General features: G+C 40.7%; 1 protein-coding gene across 8 annotated transcripts in view; it reads right to left on the minus strand.

Moving 5' to 3' along the window:
• PHACTR1 (phosphatase and actin regulator 1) overlaps positions 1-20,174 on the minus strand; it is a 350,894-nt gene that overhangs the window by 227,802 nt on the left and 102,918 nt on the right. The window contains exon 1 of one of the 8 annotated variants that reach the window (XM_080577956.1): positions 1,984-2,007. The exons of the other annotated variants lie outside the window; for them this stretch is intronic. The gene's annotated coding sequence lies outside the window, so the exon portion shown is untranslated. Of the gene's footprint in view, positions 1-1,983; positions 2,008-20,174 lie in introns of those variants that run through there. 8 annotated transcript variants of the gene reach the window in all.

Here is a 20,174-nt window from a genome sequence, read left to right on the forward strand (position 1 = left end):
TTTTCAGAGTGGGAAAAACTGTTTCCTATTAAATTCCTTTGCTAACTACCCACAGTAGAAAGACAACCAAGTATCCCGACTGCTGATGGGCTGTCACAGAAATACGCTATTCTCATTCACAACAGAAGCAGAAATGAGAAAGCTCTTGCACCTGTCCTGCACCCCGTTGCTGCAACCCTGTTTTCTCCATCTGCATACCTGCAACCAGAAAAACACTGCAAAAAAACCCACAAAAATCAGAAAAAAAATCAGAAAAACACCGCAAAAGAGTGGCCCTATCTCAAGAATGGGAAGGACTGCATGAATGTATGCTTTTGGGGAGAAAGAAAAGAAGCTTTTTCTTTTATATTATGCAGGTGCATAGGCTAGTGCAAAGGAACATTACACTGGGTTCAGCTGATATTTTAAAGACTGATGGCTTTTTATGAGGAACTTGCTGGATTGTTTAGGACTTCATTCAAACATGTTACTGCACTGGTGGGAAGTCATGAAAACATGAAAAAAGTCTGGATGAGCACAGCATTCACCCCAATGCCATTTCCACATAACAGGATTCTTTATCTTTTTTTTTTTTTTTTTAAAGCATCGCATTATAGCAGCATTTTTACCGTCTTAAAAATGAAATTACTAGGGACTGACACCTACTCCCCCCAAATCTTTAAAAGGTAAACTACCACTCAGCTTCTCCCCATACTTTCAAGGACAACCCATAATCAAGTAGAATAGGTATGCTGACAAGGCTGAATAGAAAGCTTGTCTTCACAGGCATACACTACATCTTACCTATTCAAGCATTTGTATTGCTTTGTTGCATAGCTATTTACAGCTCTGCTAATGTACTACCTAAAAGCAGAAAGAGATGGAATTCAGACTTGTACTTGTTTTACGTAGGGTAAGAAAATACCTGCTTTGGTGTATCTGATGCTGAAATTATTTCACATCCAAATATTATAAATGCTACTTCTTTATAACATATAGGTAGTAATCTCTTTATAACATACAGGTAAGAACCAACAACGTTCATTTCTTGCTGTTACATGGGAAGGAATTCCTAATTTGCCAAACAAAACTATAAATGAGTAAATATTTTAAAAGCCTGTGCAGAAACTAAAAAACAATTTTCACATCCTTATAAATAGGAATAGTGCAAGATTATTTTATGTTGAGACTCAAAAAAAAGACTAATGAATCCAGCACAGCAGCCTCACATTGGGACTTGGGACATTCTTTAGTATAGATGATTAACTAGTAATTTATATAGGGGCAAGTCAGTGAACATGACCTAGAATATGAAACAACATGAAGAAAATAACACTGGCATCCAAGGCTTGTATGTTTGCAATAATGCAGGAAATTTAACAGTAATCAAACACAATGAACATTTACTGCACTGAGTTAGAGACAGTCCCTTACCAAATGTCACACTGAGATCAACACTTCAAGTAACATTATGATACTCCCTTTGAGATGGGGAAGATGCTAAAACTTATCCGAACATATATGGTAAAAATATCCTAATTATCGGGGATGTAGATGAGAACCCTATGAGAAGCAGATGTAAAAAGAAGATATCGCTCAAGGCCAGTGGATGAAGGAAGAATGAACAACTCGTTAGGGAAGGATGAAAAACTTGTTGGCAGGAAACAAGGCAAAGATAAGCAAAAAACTCCTAAATACTGTCCAACAGAAAGTCAAAGTCGAGAAAGGTAAAAAGTTTAACCTCCTCTTCCTCGTTGCCTTCATCCTGAAGGAGCCCCGCCCGTTACCACCAGGCTACATTGCGCAGGTGCAACCGGAGGAGCTAAGGGCAGGGAGTATGGAAATGAGTACTTGGAAGAGGTCCGCCTTTTCAGGGAAAATAATGAATATGTATTAGAGCTCATGTAATATGTATAAAATTGTGAGAGATGACCGGGCAGGTGCACGCTTTTTGAGGGAAGGTATTCCCAGTGTGCCCGGTGCACCGCAATAAAGTATACCTACTTTACAACCCTATGGTTGTGGAGTCTTTTCCGTGCGTCACCTTCAGTCTGAAAAATAAATAAGATTTATTCTTAGTAAAAAGAACAGTTCCAGAGAATGGATATATGCATATCCCTCTTCAGAGACTTATCCCTCTACAGGCCATGATTTAGTTATTTGCTTAAAGGTGTTCCTCAAAATAGACACTTCTGGAATTTCTCCTCACCAAGGGAGAAAGTTTTGTCCATCATACAGTCAGGCTGATAATGGGAACCTGCGTGTTTTAAGGTACATCGAATAGACATGGTCCTGGTAAAACATGCACAAGTAAAACCTGCAACTAAGCTTTCAGCAACTGCAGCTGACATCTTGAGGGGTGGGGGTGGTAGAAAAAGAGCCTGGATAACCCTTCGCATGAGCATTCCATTCAAGCCTAGAAGGGGATTATATGTTTTATGCACACATGCTGTGTTAGCGCAGGATGCACAGCATACCCTGACACCACACGAAGCACAGCATTTGTTAGGAAGCAATTCTTCTGCTCTGTGGGTCTGCAGGGAAGGATAACTCCTCCAAAGCTTCAAAAAGCATGTGATACAGCCATTCTCAGTCAGGATACTGGATGAGGTTGGCCTCTGTCTTAAGCATCTCCAAGAGTAACTATGTTTTAAATGTGAAGGATTCCTAAAGAAGAAGAGAAACCAAGACTAAATGCTTCAAGGGTAGTATAAATCATAATGGCTTTTCAGAGTCTGAGTGTTCAAGTGCATCTCACCAGAACAACTGGTTTCAAGAAAAGTTTTCATTTCTGTAATGAAGGCAATAAATGCCAGAGACACCTGAAATTAACTTCAAGTTGCTTATGCCATAATGGTAGCAGAAGAAAACATTTGCATGAGATGATTTCCTACTAACAGAAGAATAGGGAGATAAGGAAGATCATTCTTCAAGTGGAACAACATAAAATAAATGTTTCACCTTACATTTGGATATATTCCAGATGAATTTATCTCCTCTCCCTAAGGTAGTATTCAGTGCTGCTGCTGCCGCCCTAAATGTCAAAATCCCAAAGCTATTTAGAATGTCAAAGCAGCATTTTCCATAACATTTTTTTTGGGGTGTGCGTGTGGGTGGATTGTGTTTATTTTACTTTTTGTTTTTAAATGGGAGACCAAATTCTCAAGAAAAGTTTTATTAACCTATGAAAAACAAAAATTAGTTGAACTACCGCATCTCCTCTGTGTGAGCACCTTCTTGCAGTTACAGAGTCACAGAATCATCTAGGTTGGAAGAGACCTCCAAGATCACTTAGTCCTAACTATCACCTAACACTAACAAGTCCTCCACTAAACCATATCACTAAGCTCTACATCTAAACGGCTTTCAAAGATCTCCAGGGATGGTGACTCAACCACTTCCCTGGGCAGCCCATTCCAATGCCTAACAACTCTTTCAGTAAAGAAGTTCTTCCTAATATCCAACCTAAACCTCCCCTGGCACAACTCTAGCCCATTCCCCCTCATCCTGTCACCAGGCATGTGGGAGAATAGACCAATCCCCACCTCGCTACAGCCTCCTTTAAGGTACCTGCAGAGAGCAATAAGGTCACCCCTGAGCCTTCACTTTTCCAGGCTGAACAATCCCAGCTCCCTCAGCTGCTCCTCGTAAGACCTGTTCTCCAGACCCCTCACCAGCCTTGTCACCCTTCTCTAGACTCTCTCGAGCACCTCGATGTCCTTCCTGTAGCGAGGGGCCCAAAACTGAACACAGTACTCGAGGTGCGGCCTCACCAGAGCCGAGTACAGGGGGACAATCACTTCCCTAGTCCTGCTGGCCACACTGTTTCTGATCCCAGCCAGGATGCTGTTGGCCTTCTTGGCCACCTGAGCACACTGCTGGCTCATATTCAGCCGACTATCAACCAATACTCTCAGGTCCTTCTCTGCCAGGCAGCTTTCCAACCACTCATCTCCCAGCCTGTAGCACTGCTTGGGGTTGTTGCGCCCCAGGTGCAGGACCCGGCACTTGGCCTTGTTGAACTTCATACAGTTGACCTCAGCCCATCGGTCCAGCCTATCCAGATCCTCCTGCAGAGCCTTCCTACCCTCGAGCAGATCGACACACGCACCTAACTTGGTGTCGTCTGCAAACTTACTGAGGGTGCACTCGATCCCCTCGTCCAGATAATCGATGAAGATATTAAAGAGAACTGGCCCCAGTACTGAGCCCTGGGGGACTCCACTAGTGACCGGCCTCCAACTGGATTTGACTCCATTCACCATGACTCTTTGGGCCCGGCCATCCAGCCAGTTTCTAACCCAACGAAGCGTACGCCAGTCCAAAACACGAGCAGCCAGTTTCTTGAGGAGAATGCTGTGGGAAATAGTGTCAAAAGCCTTACTGAAATCAAGGTAGACCACATCCACAGCCTTTCCCTCATCCACTAAGCGTGTCACTTTGTCATAGAAGGAGATCAGGTTCGTCAAGCAGGACCTGCCCTTCATAAACCCATGCTGACTGGGCCTGATCGCCTGGTTGTCCTGCAAGTGCCGCGTGATGACACTCAAGATAATCTGCTCCATGAGCTTCCCTGGCACTGACGTCAAACTAACAGGCCTATAGTTTCCTGGGACAACCTTCCAGTCCTTCTTGTAGATGGGCGTCACATTTGCTAGCTGCCAGTCGACTGGGACCTCCCCGGATAGCCAGGACTGCTGATAAATGACGGAAAGTGGCTTGGCCAGCTCTTCCGCCAGTTCTCTCAGTACCCTTGGGTGGATCCCATCTGGCCCCATTGACTTGCGTACATCTAAGTGTTGTATCAGGTCGCCAGCCATTTCCTCGTGGATTGTGAAGGCCACATTCTGCTCCCCATCCCCTTCCACCCGCTCAGGACCTGCTCAAGACAACTAGTCTTGCTGGTAAAGACTGAGGCAAAGAAGGCATTAAGCACCTCAGCCTTTTCCTCATCTCTCGTCACTAAGTTTCCCCCCACATCCAGTAAAGGATGGAGATTCTCCTCAGTCCTCCTTTTTGTGTTAATGTATTTATAAAAACATTTTCTGTTATCTTTAACAGCAGTAGCCAGACTGAGCTCCAGATGAGCTTTGGCCTTTCTAATTTTGTCCCTACACATTCTTACAACATCCTTATAATCCTTCTGAGCGGCACACACTCTTCTCCAAAGATCATAAACCCTCTTTTTTTTCCTAAGGTCTAGCCACAACTCTCTGTTCAGCCAGGCCGGTCTTCTTCCACGCTGGCTCGTCTTTGGGCACATGGGGACAGACCACTCCTGAGCCATTAAGATTTCCTTCTTGAGGAGTACCCAGCCTTCCTGGACTCCTCTGCCCTTCAGAACTGCCTCCCAAGGGACTCTGCCAACCAGTGTCCTGAACAGCTCAAAGTCAGCCCTCTGGAAGTCCAAGACAGCAGTTTTACTGGTCCCCCTCCTGACTTTGCCAAGAATAGAGAACTCTACCATTTCGTGGTCACTCTGTCCAAGATAGCTCCCTACCACCACATCTCCCACCAGTCCTTCTCTGTTTGTGAACAGAAGGTCCAGCGGGGCACCTCCCCTGGTAGGCTCACTAACCAGCTGCATCAGGAAACTATCTTCCACGCTCTCCAGAAACCTTCTTGACTGCTTCCTCTGAGCTGTATTGCATGTCCAGGATATGTCTGGGAAGCTGAAGTCCCCCATGAGGACAAGAGCCGATGATTTCACAACTTTTGCCAGCTGCCTGTAGAACTCCTCATCCGTCTCCTCATCCTCGTTTGGCAGTCTGTAACAGACCCCAACCAGGATGCCTGCCTTGTTGGCCTTCCTGCCGATCCTAACCCATAGGGACTCAACCTTATCATTCCCAGTCTCAGTCTCAAGTTCCACGACATCAAAACACTCTCTAATATAGAGAGCCACACCACCACCCCTTCTGTGCTGCCTGTCCCTTCTGAAGAGCCTATAGCCAGTCATTGCAGCACTCCAGTCATGGGAGTAGTCCCACCACGTTTCAGTGATGGCAACCAAGTCATAGCTAGCCTGCTGCACGATGGCTTCCAGCTCCTCCTGTTTGTTGCCCATGGTGCATGCATTAGTGTAGATGCACTTTAGCTTGTCCATTGCCTGCTCCCCCGGCCCTGACATTGTTCTCCCTAGCACACCTCTAATGAGCCTTATTCCCTCCCGATCCCCATCCCCCTTCCTACCTAGTTTAAAGCCCTCTCAATGAGCCCTGCCAGCTCTTGTGCTAGTGTCCATTTTCCCCTTTGAGACAGGTGGGACCCATCTGCAGTTAGCAGGCCAGGTGCTGAGTAAAGCGCACTGTGGTAAAAAAACCCAAAATTTCTGTGTTGGCACCAGCTTCTGAGCCACCTGTTTATCAGGTGGGCTTTCTGAGTCCTCTCTGTACCCCTCCCTGCCACTGTAGGGGTGGAGGAAAGCACAACCTGTACTCCTGCTCCATCTACTAATCGTCCCAGTCCCCTAAAGTCCCGTTTGATAGCCTTCAGGCTTCTCTCTTCAGTATTGTCACTGCCAGCCCGGACTATCAAAAGAGGATAGTAGTCAGAGGGGCGAACCAGGTTAGGAAGCTTTCTGGTAATGTCCTTGACCCTGGCCCCAGGGAGGCAGCAGACTTCCCTACGGGTAGGGTTAGGTCAACAAATATAGCCCTCCGTTCCCCTGAGAAGGGAGTCACCTACGGCGATCACCCTTCTTTCTTTCTTAGTGGAGGCAATCCTGAGGCGTGGAGTTGACTTCCTTGCCCTAGGCAGCCTCCTGGGTAGACTGTTCACCTCATTCTCAGCCACCGGTCCCTCAAGCTCCAGGGCCTCAAACCTGTTGTGTATGGGTACCTGGGGAGGCAGGGCTGGTAGGGAGGGGGGTTGCCTGCAACGTCAAGCAGGGACCTGTTTCCATTCCTCTTCATCTCCTACATCCCCTCCCTCTGCTGTTTGGGGTGTCTCACCCCGGTTCGTTTCCTTCAAGCCTTGCAGGGAGTTGCCCCACAGGTCTATCTCCTGCTCGCAGTCCCTGATGGCCCTCAACCTCTCCACCTCCTCGAGCTCCACCACCAGGCTGAGCAGGTCATCCACCTGTTCACACCTCACACACACAGTGTCTCTGCCACCCTCAGAGGGCAGCAACAGGCCCACGCACTCCGTGCATCCAGAGACCTGAACTGCCGCATTTTTGAGTGGGCACTCAGTCTGGGTGGCCACAGACTGTCTAAAAAGAGCTCTCCGGTTCTGCAGTACTGTGAACCTGTTCAGCTCAAGTGGTGAGGAACAACCTGAAGCTAAACTCTCCAGAAGGGTTTCTAAATGGAAACAGAATTTTTGCAGAAGACAACTACACCCATGTAGTTTTTCTGCACCTACACAGTAGCAAACATATGCGGGCCCTTGTTTGAGACCATACAGGTCAGCAATACAACTGTAAACAAATCATAGAAAATGAGTATATATTACATATTTTCAAAGAAAGCAGAAGTCTATGCTCTAATCTTCAAACCATACAAACATATCCAATATCCCAGCCTGGACCACATGGACATTGACAGGAGACATGCAAGCAATACAGAAGGCAGAAGCAAGGCCACACATCACGCTCATGAGATTTAGCAAATACAAATGTAAAATAATATAATTATGCAGACAAGTGCAGAATCTGAATTCCTTTCAGTTTTAGGCTTTGCCTCTGTATTCACTTCAGGAGACAACACTACCAATTGATGCAACCCTTTTGGGCTTTGCACTGTACTTCGGACTTGGTGTTGGACCTCTGCTTGAGGTACTGAAAGTTGACAGGAACAGTTACTGAGCGCAGCATTAGCCAGAAATAGTTAAACATAGTCCTTACTGCCCAAATATTAAATTATCCTCAGATACCTTGCATCTCTCATCCTTAACTGAGGTTAAAATTGTTTAAGTGAAAACAACATAATTTACTAAAGAACTGAACCATCTCTCTTGAAGCATTTTATTTTACCAAGCTTTGATTAATACAGGAAATTCTCCATGAAGCTGTACAGGGGAATGAAAAGAAATGAAGGAATTGGGTACCTTTGTAAGTAGAATCTATGGAAGAGACTAGATAAGTTCTGTTTATTTGCCATCTCATTGGTTAATCATGAGTCTATTTGAGTCTACTATGAAGTTGCACCAGGGGAGGTTTAGGTTGGATATTAGGAAGAACTTCTTTACCAAAAGGGTTGTTAGGCATTGGAATGGGCTGCCCAGGGAGGTGGTTGAGTCACCACCATCCCTGGAGGTCTTTAAAAGCCGTTTAGTTGTAGAGCTTAGTGATATGGTTTAGTGGAGGACTTGTTAGTGTTAGGTCAGAGGCTGGACTAGGTGATCTTGGAGGTCTCTTGCAACCCAGACGATTCTGTGATTCTGTGATTCTATTTGTAAAGGCATTTAAATATTCTTATGTTTCAGGTGAAACATACGTGCATTCATTGTTTCTGGAGGTCCTCTCAGAGCAATTAAAACTGACACAAGAAACTCCTCTAGTCATTTCAAACATTGCCCGGCAGACTCTTAAATTATGTTTCCTATTAGGTAAGTAGCATCTGCAGTAGCATCTACATTCTTCTGTTTCTTTGAATCAAGTTTTGAGGAAATCAATTTTTGGATGGCACAAAAAGCTAAAGCTGTACACCGGTATCAATCTGAGGAAAGCGTCACAGCTCAAAACTTCCAGAAAGCAACCCACTAGTTATGGCTCTTAAATACTTAACTTCAGGCAACTTGTATTAAAAATTTTTGGCTAGGATTCCTCCCTTTCTGTTCTTTACAATTTGTGTTCAGGAAAACCACTGATTTATTAATAAAGACAGATTTCATGCTAGGGGCTATTTCTAAGGTATATAGATGCTTTGGTCTTCCTGAGTTACTTTGTAATTCACATTTTATGAAGTATTCCTGATACTCAGTGTTTTATATTTCACAAATAGGCATGAACGAACAATAGGAAGAGATACAAGACACTTTTATTGCTGCAACTGCAATAAATGCTATAGAACTTGGCTCTCATTTGCTCTCCCCAGTCATGTGTCAAGGATTTTCCTCCTTTTATCAAGCAAGAAGCTGTGAATACCTGCTATGACTGTTACCTGCCAGGACAGGAACAATCCCTTTGAGATCCCTTTGAATCTTCCAGCAAGTTTCCCCATGAGAAGCATACAAAAATTGTGTGGGTGAAGAAAGCTCCTTAAGAATATATAAAGAATGGATAGAATATGTTCTCCTTAAGAATATATAAAGAATATATAAAGAATAGATAGAACATGTTCTAGTACTTTGAACCAGATGAACAGCAGCACTGTTCCGTTTGAGATGATCATACTTCAAGACTGGCATGGATTTAAAAATACAACAGAACTATTTTCAAATGCCATTATTTAAAAAAAATAAAAATAAAAAAGCAAAGGAAATATTTTTCTTTTCAGTATCAAAAATCCACCCGTCTTTCTGGTTCACATCTCAAAATGATATCATAGCCACGGTATTTTTACAGTGACACACAAGAAACGAAGGAACTAAGTGGATATATTTTTAAATTATTATTATTTAAAAACTTGTAATCCAGCTTATTGCTTGCTCTTGGTTTGACTTACCTATCAAGCATGTCACTCGCTTATGCTTATGGCAAGTAATGCCTAAAGTAGACATCTGCCCTGGTTTGAAAATCAGAAAATACTGTAGTTAGTTATATTTATACTCAGTACTGTTTCAGACAGAGCTGTCTTCAACAATGCTAAGCAACCATTAGCCTTACAGGATGTTCAAGGGAGGAGACATTTTCTCCACTGTTTAGCTGAGACCCCATTAGTTTTCAGCTCTATGCAGAATAAGCGCCTTCCCATGTCATAATCGAACTCTGAAAACAGTTTCATGCAACACATGAAACACCTTGCCTGATCCTTTTAATTTTTAAGGATAATGCACTAAATTGGTTAAATTATTGTCTTCATCGCACTTTTTAGTATCTGCACAGATGATGTGTTAGCTCTCTTCTACTATATGAGTGGGTAGAAGTTTACTTCAGTGAAATCTAGACTTTTATTTTTTTTAATGATCTTGCTATTATCATCAATATGGAATAGAGGTATAGAATAAATACAAAATTTTGACTGTGTCTCAAATAACATATTCCTGTTGTACAGCCATCTGTACTGATACTCTTAGAGAGATTTCCAACAGAATGAACAAGCACCGCCTAGTTGAGTAGGTATTGCATACATTTGCTATATCAACACGTTACTTGATTTCATCTGCTACATCTTGGTTTGATTTTGAACATGAACTCAGAAAATAAGTTACAGGCATTTTGCAAGCTTGCCATTTGGAATTAGATCAACTATAAGGAGACAAAACATGGATTTCCATATTTTTGAACTAAAATTATTTGGCTTTGGACACATTTTTTTGCTCAGCAAAACAAATACATTTTTTATCTTTTGCTCTGCTATCTTTGAATTTAATAATAAAAGGCAGAAAAGATGATCAGTAAATTTTGGCATAAGAGGGCAGAAGAGAGAGGTCAGTTATTTTCAGAATGATACCAGTAACTGTTTCAAAATACCTAAACTGCAATTTATAGCACCACTTTCTCACTCTTAGGCTAGATTCCAGTGATAAGAGACTTGTCTATTTTGGATAGTACTGTAGAAATAATGGGATTCAAGATTCACTGTGAGAGTTCAATTTCACACACATCCATCAAGTAAAAAGAACAAAAAAACTGTTTGCATGACAAACATTTGCACTCCCAGCTTTAGTAAGACTATTTAGGTTTATCGATAGCATTCTTAAGAAATCTTCCAAATGACTAGAATTCACTGCAATAGATTCTGATGTATTTCTCATTTTAGTGCTGTTACAGATCCACAGGATTTTAGTACAGAACTACAGCTGTGTAGCTGTATCTGTTCTATAGCTGAATGGCTTCACTTTCCTGAGTAATTACGCACTCATGTTAAGAATGTTTAGTTAAAGGAAACAAACAAACAAACAAAACTATATTCAGACCATGAGCACTGTGGATTATAGTGATTGAAGTCAATGAGTTATTTTCTGAAATACACAGTAAAAGAAAAAAAATGTCCACCTTAATGTCATGCTAAGATCAAGTAGCAAAATTGCTGCTCTTTCCATTGCTTTTGACATGTAATAATTATTTCCTGTTCTTCATATGCAGCTATTTTAGAATTACAGACTAGAGACCATCAGAAACTGTAGGTAAAACGATTCTGCCATTAAACCACATAGCGAAGATACAGCAACATTAAATCTGGACACTTCTCCATCTAGTTTTTCCTGGAAGAAGGAAAAGTGACTAACATTTTCAATCCAGTCAATAAATGCTTTAAATGGATTTCTCACTGCAGAGAAAAATACAATCCAACTCTTCAGTCTTACAGTAGCCACTGTAACTGCCATCCTCTGACCAGCTCCATCCTCTGCCAGCTGCCATCCTCTGACCAGCTCCATAAGAAAAAAATTCTGGTGAAGGCTCTACTTAAAAATAGGTATTAGCTTTGTTATTAGCATCAAAAGAAGCAATTTTAACCCTTTCAATTGATAAAGATTATGTAGGTCCAAGAATTTTTCCTCTTAATAAAATGTAGTCATCATCTGTTTATAAACACATTGATTGCGTGTAGTTAACTCCAGAAACTGCAGACTACTCTACAATCCCCTTTAGGAGACAGAGGGCAGCATCACCAATAGCAACTGAGATTCTGCAAAACCAGGTAGCTTTAGCTTCACAGACCTGAGTAGTTCTACAGACTCAGAGAGGAAAGAATGGAAAAAAAGATAAAAGATTCAAGAAGTCTTGGTTTTAATTCTAGTATAGCCACAAATAGCTTCTGTCATTTGAATGATTTTTTTTTTTGATGCAAAGCTCATTTCTTATTTTCTAGACTTAACTGGAAGCAAACACGATCATGCTGCGATTCAGTTTAGCACCTCTGACAGTGGCAGACAAATGACTCCTCATAATTGTGCCAGCTGAAGCTGTGGAGGCAGAATTCCAGACTGACACCATGTTGCAAGGTATATTATGACAAGATTATATATAAATGACCTTTGCAATCCTATTCTGTGTCTGCAGTTTTTAAATACTAAAGCACAGAAGAGCATATGCATATGAAATGCATAAATGCATATGCTATTTGAAACCTCAGCTAGATTATGGAACAAGTTATGATTTTTAAAGAGTGCTCTGAATTTGACTAGAGAAATTAAATGCCTTAAATGAGAATAATCTCCTGAGATATTCATGAATGGTTTTAACTTCCATGTGTAAAAAGAATTATCCCATTTGTCAACTGCCATGTAGAAAACCAACTCTTGTAAAAGAATTGCTTCAAATTTCACTCCTTTGACATTTTCTAAAATTGAAGTATTTCTTCATAGCAGGAAGTTCCACATTATTAATGAATAGTAGAATAGCTAGCAATAAAATAATTTGAGGCAAATCTAATGGTTACTCTAACTTGTCATGAGGAACAATGTCAAATAGCAGTATGCTAACATTAATTCCATCACCAGAAATTGATTTTTAATGGATACCCTCTACGTCAATGTATTTTTAATAGTCAGTGGTTCAGATTTGTCTTACGGGGAAATATTTTCTTGCCTTTTTTTCCCCCCATATTTGGTTTATTTTCACCTCTTAGTTTGCAGGACAGTGGCTAATATTCAGAGATACTGCAACATACAAAACTGAGAAATCATAGTCTGAACTTAAGTAGAAGACCTCTAGCATTTCCATCAGATCTCCAAGTAGTCTCACAAACATTGCAGAACTGCTACTATACTAGAACTATTCTACGACGTATGCATGAGTGTACAAGTAAAATGGGGTTAAGAAAAGTTAACAGCTAGATAAAACTTAACCTTGAAAGCTAAGTATGGACAGAGACCAAGTATCTAAGTAGAAAGATACAAGGAAAATAAGATGCCTGTGTAGATTCAGTTGACACTTGAATCATAAGCCCTAGGATTTGTTTTTAAACTTAGCTTTTTAGTGTGCTAGATCTGCATGCCCAGTCACTGTGGAGAATTCTTCTGCTCTTACTGACCCAACATGTCAAGTCTCCAATCTTGTAGGTCCTTACCAAACAATCTACTCAAATACTGTAATATTCATCTACTTAAGAAAAATGGGATGGTACTGCCTACCTTTCACAAAGTACAGAAATGGGAAGAGTGTTGAAGGATTTGGGCTCACCCCTCGGACCTTATCAGTCTGAAGAATTTCAGCTTCATAGCTTCTATGTAGCAGGACATTTGACCCAGCAGATTTTTCCTTGAAATCCTAAAATGAGCTTTTACTTGTAGTAGTATAACTGTAGCTAAGTTGACTGTGTATTTGCCATGATTCTGTATGAAGAAGCTAAACTTTCTGTGGTTTATATTCCTGAGGGTCATTGCAGTGATGCATAAAAACAAAAACAGTGCTATGTCAGAACAAAGGGCAATCTCACCCAGTATCCTGGCTTTGACAGGAGCCAAAAAGAGAGGCCTGCAGGACAGTTTAAGAACACAGCAGGCAAGAAACTATCCTTTCCCTGCCTATTCTTCCATGCATGAATATGTGGAGCTCTGGGATTACCTCACCTAAAAGGAAATGTTTTTGTATTTTATAGCCTTTGATAGGTCTCTCTTCCATGGACTTCTCCAGTATTCCCTTGAAAACATGCATTTTTAGCATCAGCATCCTGTGATGAGGAACTTCACAGCTTAACAGCAAACTCTGAAGAACTGCCTGCTTCTGTTTGCTTTAAATCTCCAGCGCTCAAACTTCACTTGACAACCCTTAGCTCCCACACTGAAAGGAGTGCTGATCTCTATTCCCCTTTTCCACCCCCTTTCTGATTTTATATACCTGTATCATACCTACTCTCAGCTGTATCTTTTGCAGGCTGAAGTCTTCTAGTCTAATCAGTTGTTCCTACACAGTTCTTTCTATACCTCTCATCATCCTCACCACCTCTATGCCATTTCCGTTCTTCTTCTGGTAGTACTTCTGATACTGTGCAACCAGAACCACAGAGCCTTCATAATGCAGGTGCAAATTGCATTTGTCAAGTGGCTCACCAACATTCTTGGCATCTACACAGTCATGGGAGGTCTTGGCTGTAGAATGTCTTCAATACAAGATTCATGGAGAGGAAGAGGAACAGACAGCACCAGAAGCTAATTTGACAAGCAGCCATGCTAGAACAAAGTCAGTATTCAGTTTTGCAAACAGGCAGTGTAAAGAAGGCATAATGCTCCAACCAGCAAGCACTATATCACCGTGTTACAAACAACCTTCAAATGATGAGAAGTCAACAAAAACATGAATAAGACACAGGTGAAATTCAAGCACTGACATGAATCCCCACATTATGGTTACAAGGTCAAAACCAACTAAGCAAAGAGTTCAACATAATAATGAAAACAAACATAACAGACCTCTCTGCTAGTCTGCCTAGAATGATCTCAAGGTTACGTTTTTTTGTCAAAGCCTGACAAATTAAAAGCCTGTCCTAAGAAGTATTAAGTTATTACTGCCAGTTTTGGTTGTTGGTTGTGAGCTCAGACTCCTATGTAGCTTACAGAGGAAATGCAGCCAGATATAATGATAAAAAACAACTGCTGAAAGTGACAGCACAATTCCTAGATTGAGGGAAAATTATTCCTGCTCAGAGGTATGATTACTTCATAATTGGGTGAATTTAACAGGACAGCATTAAGACCTGTAAAGCAAGTATTCCCTTCCCTAGGAGAACAAGATTTTACAATTCAAGACTGCAGTGCCTTTAAAACTCCATAAGGACTACATACGGACAAAAAACAGAGATCGATAAAATTAAAAGTAATTGTATTTTGCTTTACCACTCCAGAAATTAGAAGGGGACAGATACCAGGTGCAGGCTGAGCACTCCCAGGAAAAGGAGGGGTGCTGAAGGAGACTGGAAACAAGCCAGAACAAGTGAACACCGTGGCAGCAGATGTCCTGAGGGCGATAGGGCACCCCAGCAAGGGTCAAACAGGACTTGTCTCAGACTTCAGTGGTCATGGAGAGGAAAAACTTCAAATCCAGGTAAATTTTGTGGGAAAATGGAACATCCAACAACAGAAAGGAGAAAGTTCCTCCCTTCATTTTAAGAGGCTAACTGCCAATAAAAGATTTTAAACTAAAGGGCATCATGGCTATTTTATTGCCACACTATGTATTAGCTTTATTCTGAGCTGCTCTGTGATGAAATGCAAAGATAAACTGAATGAAACATACTGCTATTGACAGAGAAAAAACAGCACACATTTATAGAGTGGTACAAAAACAGAAGAGATGGATGTGGTGGAATGTAGGATATGTTAGTCTTTTGATAAAAAGCCTTTTGACAAGTAGGCTGAAGTGCAAATTTTTTAAAAAATAGAAAAATAGAATAAACTCATGGGTTCAGCACTCAGTTGAAAGAGTGACCACCACTCAAATCTGCTTGCTATTCATGGCACTTCTGATCAGGTTTAAGGAAGCTGAGAAAGAAGAAAACTGGGAAAATAACAGTATTGGTATTTGTGAGACCAAACAGAGTTATTATTGTGATTTTGGAAAGTCACCAAATATTCCTGAGACCCTCAACTTTCTCATTGCAAAATGCATTGGGTGAGTTACACATTTCAGATAGTTCCATTCATTAAAGTGACAGGAGATAGGAGGGATAAATTTAAGTGAAGGGGAAAGTGTGAAATATTAATTAACTTTCACTAGGTCAGGAAACATGTTCCATCTGGCTTTGCAATGTATCTTGATTCTCTTATTGGAATAAACTGATTAGTCTTCATCGTTTCAGTTTACCCACATGGGAACCACAGTTTCTCCGAGGCAGACTTCTTTCCCATTATGTATTAAATATTGAGAGCAAAATCAATTTTGATTACATAGCTGCTACAGATTTTCTAATACTGCAAGCACTTCCTTCTCTCCTCTGGAAATTATTAGCCCCATAGAAGTCAAGACTCCAGCTCCATCTTTGTGCCAAGCCAAACCTTCAGGCAGGAAAACTTTTGCTAGAGCAAAGAATTGTGTCAAATCATGTTAACTTCTATTTTTGTTAGGAGGAGCTTTGAACATGTACAAGTAAATGTTCTGCCTTACAATCTTCTCTTCCTCATGCTGATCAAGAAAAATTCAAATTCTTTAAGAGACATAATCAATGAAGTGACCTGAAATTTCATGACATGGTAGAAAAATACTGCCTCTTGAAAAACTGGGTGGGGGGAAGAATACTGCCAAGAAATATTTTAGCCAAAATGCTAATATTTTTTCCTGCACGTACCTCTACGAATAAGACCCATAGGGGAAAAAATAAAAAGAGGAATAGACAAATTACTGTAGTGGAATTAACAGAAGTTACTCTACAAACTCACTGTGCTTAACAGTAAGAGATGGTCAACTGATGCAGCTGAATATAAATTCAGTGGTTTTTAATATATAAATATACACACGCTTCTACACACAGATGCACACACAAATATATATATTTCTTATAAATAAAAACAGTCATGTACTTGTATAATATAACACAAAAGACTCAATTCTGAACTTCCTACATTTACTAGTACTACCATTCTGTACTTGGCTGTGCATATTGCTTAAAAACTGTGAAAGTGTCCTCACTCTACTGATTTTTTCAGGACTTTTGCAAAGAATAGCAGACACTTCACTCTAACACAGTGCTCCCTCTTTTGTTGCATAAACAGTGGCATACGTGCAGTTAGCCTCCAGACAGCACTGAAAACCTGACACCTTACAATTATCCCCAGGAGCATCATGTCCAAAATGAGATCATATCCAGAGATGAACTCAGAATGTAAAGAATTGTGGCCCATATTACCTACTTAAAAATAAAACTCTGTTGGCTAATTATAAACAAAAACAAATAAAAAAACAGTGACAATTTGTGGGAAAGCACTAAATCTCTCTACAGGGTCAGAAGTTTATTTAGCTGTGCCTTTGCTGCACCACCATCACGTCTCATGGTCGTTGTCACAGCCACCCTGGCATTGCCAACCCACTCAGTCCACTGCGATTGGAGAGGTTTAGTTAAGCAACTACAACCTACAGCTCCCTCTTTGTACAGATAATTCTAGCTCTGAATAAACTGTCAATCACATGAGGCAATTGTTCTTTTTTCTTAAGGAGAAGAAAATTATCAGTTGCTGAATCAAGGGAGATGAATAACATTAATTGATGTGTGTAAAGCACTTTAATGCCAAAAAGCATTGCATAGGTGCTAAGTATTGTTACTGCTGGTGATGGTTTATTAATGCCCTGATGACATCACTTAACAGGGAAGACGTGCTTCTTCCCTACACATTCCTGAAGTGTAAGAAATATATACATATCCCCAAACCCCACACCATCACACACATTTCAGGCTAAATGTGTTTTCACCTGTAAATTGACATATCCTTACTGAGCTCAGACAGGCTGCCGTGGGATATGTTTCTTGAAAATGCTTTCACTCAGACAACAAGCAGCTGCTGGTTGTCTTCTGGACTTTAAGTCCACAGCCCCAGTGATAAAATTAAACAGCTTTTAACAGCCTTTCTGCTAAGGGTATCAAGATGGATCAGCCAATGCATGGAGGATTTATTTTACATGAGTGAAAAAAAAAAAAAAACCCTTACAGCCTTTCTTCCCTGATACTAATTCTCAATTTAACATCTTTAAGTCTAGAGCTGGATTTGCATTTGCAGTTTCCGCATGGAGGATTAGATGCATTAAAACAGCCCATCCAGGAAGGACAGACTTCCACTCCCACTGATATGTAATCTAACCCAAGCAACAATCCAAGTTTTCAAAACCTTGCTTATGCCCCCAGGTGGCTGTAACACCCCCTAGCTGCACTGGGAAATCCGGTTCTTCCGAGAAAGCTCAGAAGCCTTGGATACGCAGTGCTAACAATTCAATATTGTATTATTTTATCATCCATAAAGAACGCATAGTGCCAAGTAGTCCCTTAAAAGAATAGGTAGCGCTCAGGGAAATAGAACACAGTATTTAAACGCTCAAGAGGTATAAAAACATGTTCATACTAGACATGCTTGTGAATGAAGAAAAAGATATCCTTGAAGAATATAGATTAGTGGATTCTATGGCAAAATATACTGCTTTTATTACACAACTTTGAATTATATAACACTTGGAGAGGTATCAGTTTCATTGCGGATACTTTAAAACATGTTATTAAGTGTTATTAGGAAACATCTGTCACAAAAGTTCTACTACACAAAATAACATCCACTTTTGAAAACAGCTAGAAACTTGACTATTCAGTCTTTCCAAAACCAATATGCATCTAAGGAAAATCTTCTGCACTGAGAACCTAGCAGACAAATTTTAACTAATCCACACAGTGACAGAAGCAACACTTTTTCCCCTGCCTTGACAATTTCTTCCATATTAGTTGCTCTCCTCTTTTCAGGATAGTTCAGCACAATCATTTAATTCATTTAGATTAACCCCCAAACTAGGGCATTAGCACTAATGTTATACAATACCTTCCATTTGTTCCAGTATTTGCTCCATTTAGGAAAAAAATTCAATTACATGTGTCTTGCTTGTACAAAGGTACTCATAGATTAAATCCACACAACAATCTTCAGATTAGGCCAACGCCAGGTTCTAATTTTTTGGTTTTGTCACTATGAAACTTAGTGTAACTTGACTAGAAAAAGTTTGACCTGACGAGATAGAAATAGAAAGAAATAAAAGAAGAAAAATTAATCTTTTATCACCTAGAGAGGGGAAACTCAATTAAATGAGAATGCAGCAATGTAGAGGAGGTGAGAGTTCCATCTCTTTGATAAGGGTAAGAAATTTAATATTAATGTGAAGAGTAGGCTGTCAGTCAGTACAGTTAGCAATAGGACTGACTAATATGACCAGGGTATAAGTTGGGATCCATCAGGATGGTGTGTAGAGTCTCCATTATATTGGTATTCTATCATTTTATTTAAGAAGTTAGTGTAGGATGCAAGTTTACGGGTTATAGGGGTGACAAACACTAACTTCAAAGTTGTAACTGTAACAGGGATACAAAAGCATAGGCTATGCTCAGAAAATTAAAGGTGATAGTGTAGCAATGTTTGTTAACCATTTTGGTTTGAATGGTAAAAAAAGACTGCTAAAATATTTTCTAGGTGATAATTACTGAGATTACAAAAGGATGTCTCAAGATCAGAGGTTCAGGTCAAGTCAGAGAGGGCCAGACATCGCTAACATTACTAAAGACAGAAGTGTTCCTTATTCAGGAGCAACAAGAGACACTGCCACGGGCCTTGGAATTTGCTCACAGAAGTGGTAAAAGACGAGTGCTTCTGGTTAATATGACAGCTACTATTTTTCTTCATCAATTAGGGTCATTAAATTTAGTTTCAAAGACAGTATTAGTTTGCAAAAGAAAACTGTGCTAAAAATGCAATCATTCAACCTGTTCCTACCTCATTAAGTGAATTTTGCCCTTCAGACAGGACACACAAATAAACAGCTTGACAACACTGGCAAAAGGCAGGAGGGGTGAGCAGGAGGAAGCTCTCCCCATGGAGGAGAAATCCTCTCTAGCATCAGTGTTTCAGATGGATGATGGAGTCAAAGCCAGACCCAATTCTTGGTGTGCTTGTTGGCCTTTCTGCAAAGCCTATTCATGAGATGTGACCTTACCAAAGCAAGAGAAACCTCTCCTGGAACCATTTGGTGGCAATAAGGTGGAAGGAACTTACTAACCCACAGCAAACCATTTTGTTTGACCAAGCAAAAGGTACTTGTCACTAGTTCTTTGGTGTGTCCACTGTTTTTCCTGAGTGGACAGAGTTAGGTTTAAACCTAGCAGGCAAGAGTAAGATCACTTCAGGTTGTACTTCATCTACCACTTTACTGCCAATTCATCCAGGTTAGTTTCACCCTAATGATGCTTCTCATGGTCCAGATTTCTTCTAGCAAGCATAGAAACAAACAGAAGCTTTCAAGCTTTGACTTTAGTGTCAATTAAAATATGTAGTAATATACTGGGAAAAATTAAGAATGGCGGTCTTTACAGGGATCTTGGGGGCTGCCCTATCCTACACTCTTTCTGCTTCCCCTGACTGATGCTCAGTGTCAGCTTTGGGGTCCCATAAGAAGCTATAATAGCTGCCCA

The sequence above is a fragment of the Anser brachyrhynchus genome (assembly GCF_964034855.1).
Source record: "Anser brachyrhynchus genome assembly, chromosome: 2".
Classification (NCBI taxonomy): Eukaryota; Metazoa; Chordata; class Aves; order Anseriformes; family Anatidae; genus Anser; species Anser brachyrhynchus.